At 44.2% G+C, this 4,858-nt stretch overlaps 1 long non-coding RNA gene across 1 annotated transcript; it reads right to left on the bottom strand.

The window, feature by feature from the left end:
• Positions 1-414: 414 nt before the first annotated feature.
• LOC120584461 (uncharacterized) lies at positions 415-3,527 on the bottom strand. The gene is made up of 2 exons (XR_005648042.1): positions 3,294-3,527; positions 415-1,085 (listed from the first exon to the last, which is right to left on the bottom strand). It is a non-coding gene; the product is annotated as an uncharacterized LOC120584461 (long non-coding RNA).
• Between the last annotated feature and the right edge of the window lie 1,331 nt (positions 3,528-4,858).

The following is a 4,858-nucleotide window of genomic DNA, read 5'->3' as shown; positions in this document are numbered from 1 at the left end:
ATAATCTTTCAGTGAGTCAATAATACTACCAACCAGACAGTAACCAAGATATCAAGTCGCTTCGTTATTTTCCTCACAAGTGTGGATTTTATTTCTTCTTCTTCCATTTTCAAAGGGGGAAGAAAAGAAGAGCAACCTCGAGATGCAGTGGAGTGGAGGGAACAATGATGACGTAGTGACAGATACCCCAGGAATGAGACACTCTGGGACATGGCCACACAGCACGAGCTCACGGGTCAGAGAGGCACACGGATTCCTGAGAACCACTCAGGACCCTCCATTTGAACCCTTCCAACAAGTCACCACAGTTTAAAACTTGAATCAAGACTATTTTACTGAATTCAGGCAAATGTATTGGTTTTTATGGACACACCTAAGCCTATATCAGAAGAAAGTTAAAGCAACAGTTGAAGATCAAGTCTGAAAAAATATATATTATAAAATATGTTTTGTATAGATTGCATTCTGATAGGTATATCAACTGATACAAATATCATCTCGTATACATATATAGAGAGGGGGACAAGGACAGAGACAGAGGAGGCACATTGAACTTCTGTGTAACAATTGTATATATAAAAAAGTTTAGATATGAATAAAAGAAGATTCCACATGAAATAAACTAGTTTTAAACTAAAAGGTTATATGTGAAATAAACTAGATGTCCTTCATCCTCTAAGAGTTTAAACCCGACAAGAAATAATATTTTCACCTTATTAATAAAATTAGTGGTTTTCTTTATTGACTTTTTAGAGAATTTAAGTGAAACGCCGAGTCTGATTCCACAATCTCCGCTCAGGGTGAAGGGAAGCCTTGTACTGGTTTCCCCAGTGGAACAGCATCAGACTCATCCCCGCCCACAACAGATTAGCACTATCCCAAGCCCACGGATGAAAGAAATGGGCACCGCGCACACAGGCTTAATCTGGAGCACAGTGACAATCACAGAGTTTGCAGAGAACTAACCAAATACACCCTTATCTTTGGGAGAACAAAGGGAAGTGGAGAGAAGAGGTTTTCTTAATTTTCTGGGCTCCGGCATCACTCCTTGGTATGGAGAGGTGAACAGGATTTGATGGCACCATCTGAATAAACAAGAGTGGATGTATATGAACACACACAGGGAGAAAATCAATGGTGCCAGCAACAAATACAAGCATGGCACCATGTCTCAGTGGGAGGCATGGTCAGGCACTGGGCATGCCTAGGAGCAGTCGAGCAATGTGAAGGTGTTAGGGCCCTCTCAATGGTTCCCCCTTAAACAACAAGTCTCCCTCCAGCCAGTCCCACTGAGTTAATCACTGTGCAGACTGTGCTCTGTCCAAACACAGAACCTGGAAGTGAAGCCAAGGGAGGACTTTCTCCTCCAGAAATGCTGGAGAGGGCATTGTTGTGGATGAAGGAGAGAATCTGGCAGGAGGGAGCTTTTCCATCCTCCTGGCTGTGGAGTGAACAGGTGGCCCCAAATCTGTCTATGTGGTGGTGGGGGCGGGGAGGCGGGTGGGGAGAGGATGAAACTGAAACTATAACGTCCCGAAGCTTAAATCTAAACCACAAAAAGGAAAGGGAATAAGCTGTAAGGTAGTATTCTCAAAAATTTCCTCCAAAATATCACTGTCAGAAGAAACTCCATGTGCTTAGATGCAAAGAAGGGGCAGGTATTGGTTGGTCTAAAACCACCATTTTCAGTCACAAAACTCATTTGAAGTGTTGGTTTTGTTTTTAAATTATATGATGATTTTATGTGCTATTGTATATTGTATTGATCCATGCTGGTTTTAACTGAAATATACAGTTTGAAATTATCTATCAGTTAAATTCCTTAACTTGCTCCTCAAATAATCATGTAGTAAATTGTTGCTCCAGGAAGACACGTGGCGCTTGTCCTATGACTTGCTCTCTGTGACCTGGACACATTGCCTGCACCCCTCAGTAGGTATGGATTTAAAAAGCTCAGGCCTGGGACAGGGTTTCCGCTATGAAAACGAAGGGCAGAGGCCACAGTGATAGAAGGAAGATACATAACGATGAGGGGACCCCAATGCCTTCCCCCTTGGGCACCTCTCACTTCATGATTGCTGCCCCATTCTGCTTGCCAAAGGAGTAGGCAGCTATCTTTAAATGTTCTGGCTCAATTATAGGAAAATCTTGCTTCTGGGGATTTCTCTTAGCCTCACTGAGATGGGTGATTTTTTTCAAAAAGACTTGAAAAAAAATGAGAAAACAAATTGCAAATGAGGTACAAGAAACAAAAAAAGTCACCTTTCTTGCTTCTTCCACTGGCTCTCACCTGAGGTAACCACACTGAATCTCAGAGGATGGGCATGGCTTGGCTACCATTTTACCTGATGCCAACTCATGTCCCCATTCTTGGGCCTGGTCTCCTGAACACCAGAGTAGGAAGAACTGTGGTCAGGGCCCCTATGTGACTTAAGACACATATGTGTATGTTGTGTGTGCTGTGTGTTATGTGTGCTGTGTGTTGTGTGTATGTTGTGTTGTCATGTGTGTATGGTATAATACACAAATCTTGGGATGTCGGAAAGGGAATTTTGAGATCAAAAAGAAGGCAAGACTATCTGTGCAGAGTGGAGAGGTTTTCTTCCTTTTCTGGGCTCTGGCACCACTCCTTGGTATGGAGAGGTGAACAGGTCAGAATGGATATGATGGCACCATCTGAAGAAACAAGAGCAGATGTATATGAACACGTAGAGGGAGTAAATCAATGGCACCAGCAATGAATACATATGCAACACCCAGCAGCCTCAGCCCTCCCTCAGTACTGCGATCTGAGAGGTCTATTTTTTATTAGGAGATGGTGAGGAAGGGGTGACTGGCATGGTGAATAATCCCAACCCTTAGACGAGATGCTGACTCCTATACACAGGCCCTGCTTCAGGCCTGTATTTTATCAAGTGTAAAAAATCCTAGGTTCACACAGTAAGTACAACAGTTACAGATTCTAACTGTAGAATCGTAAGAGTGAAGCTTTATCACAAAGGCATAATGCAGAACAAAAGCACTGAGCTTCCATTGAGAATATGGAAGAGGTTGAAAATAGCTTAATTACTTCACTGCAGTCTATCCTCTGTTATATGCAGGTAGACAATATTTAAATTACATTATCAACGATATATCTTCGGTTTTCCCTGTATCACAGTGAAGAAATTGGCAGAGAGAAGAAAGAATCCACTTAGTTCGAAATAATTCATCCTCGTTTCCAGAACAGACCCTACAATTGAATTCAGTCTCTAAAATTTGGATAAATTGCGTGATTTTGTTTCCATTCTGACCTTCGGAATCGGGATGATGAAGGCTGGGTCTGCAAGCACAGCTGCTCTGTCCTTTTACTAACCGGACCTACTAGATAAAAACCGGCCAGTTCAGCCAGGCAAACAGCCACTCATCAGCCAGTATCTGGTTAATCTTTACTGTTTCCAAGCTTCCAGATTTTTCAGCTGCCTGCATCCAGGTGCATGAAGACTTTTCCTTTAGTCCTTGTTCTGTCCCATAAGGAAGGAGAGTCTTCTGTGGGAAGGGTCGTGGTACAAAGATTCAGTGACTGCAATTGAGCCATGAAGCTACAGCCTCCCAGCCAAGCAATGTGCAGAGGGTACAACACCGCTTGCCTCTGACATGGCTAGATTTCACTTTTCCCTCTCCACTGTGACTGGACTGGAGCCGTGGAAATGTGGGTGGCGTTAGTGCACACTGTATCAGCAGTGGAGATCCTCACTGCAGACTATAAAAGGAAGACACCAGAATTAACCACGAGCCCTGCCTGTGGTCTCTGGATTTAGGGAAGGATATTTTGCAGGGTAACTGTGTGTTAAGGATATACTTTGGCTATTTCCCCTGGCAGGGTCAGTTGGAGGGAGAGCTAATCACTCAATAAACAGAGAGAAGAGAGATGCTTATACTTAATAAGCCATTGCAAATGGAAAAAGCAAGCTCCTACCCAATGTGATTCTCTCTAGAAACAAATGGCTTGAATCCAAATACTACAAAGCCCTTTCAGAATGCTGAGAGGTCTCCTGGCCCCAGCGCCCCCAGAACGTAATCCTTCTGCATCTTCTCTCACACATGGAAGTAGCTTTAACAAGAGAAGAGGAAATGATTTTGTGTGCATGCATGTGTCACAGTAGTGATTTTTTTTCCTTTGTCTTAAGTTACTGAGTTCCTGATGTGCAGTAAGTTCTTCTCTCTGGGGAGCAGACACAGCAATTAAAGGGGAGGGCCAGCCCAGCACTGGAGGCAAGGTACTGGGAACTGCGTCTACAAAACCCTTCCCTAAGGGGCTTCCCAGCCCCCTTCTCCATGCCCCTGAACCCAGAAGAGCTAAACACCACTGAGCTTCAGCGGTTCGGCAAGTGGCAAAGTTGGCCTGGTGGCAGAAGGAAGGTCGAAGTCTCTGCCAAGCCTTGCTGCTCTGGTTTCTCCCATCTCTGTCCTGTGCCAACCCTCCTGTCAGATGAAAGGCACAGTGTGGTTCAGTGGGCCAAGGAAAAGCTCAGGCTAGGAGCCTCGGCCACGACCCTGTCACCACAGTCCTTTCCATTTATTATCTTGTGCCCACTGTGGATATTTTCACTTAATATGTGGGTGGGGAACGAACCTGTTTCCTTAGGCTGGAATATAGAAAAGAAAGGATAATAGAGAACTTTGTAAACACACTACACATAATGACTAAATAAGGCTGGCCTGAGGTTACTGGCAAATAGGGCCACGTAAGGAAGGGCATACAAAGCATACAAAGGGATGTCCTGCCCTGTGAGGTAGCTCCCAAACCAGGGAATTTGGGGGCAGAATGACAGCCCTCCTGCTTGCATATTTGCCATTTTTCAGCCCCTTTCTTGAA

This window comes from Pteropus medius, unplaced genomic scaffold (assembly GCF_902729225.1).
Source record: "Pteropus medius unplaced genomic scaffold, Ma_sr-lr_union100, whole genome shotgun sequence".
In the NCBI taxonomy this organism is placed as follows: Eukaryota; Metazoa; Chordata; class Mammalia; order Chiroptera; family Pteropodidae; genus Pteropus; species Pteropus medius.
Note: the sequence above shows the minus strand (reverse complement) of the source record. Positions and strands in the feature narration are given on the sequence as shown.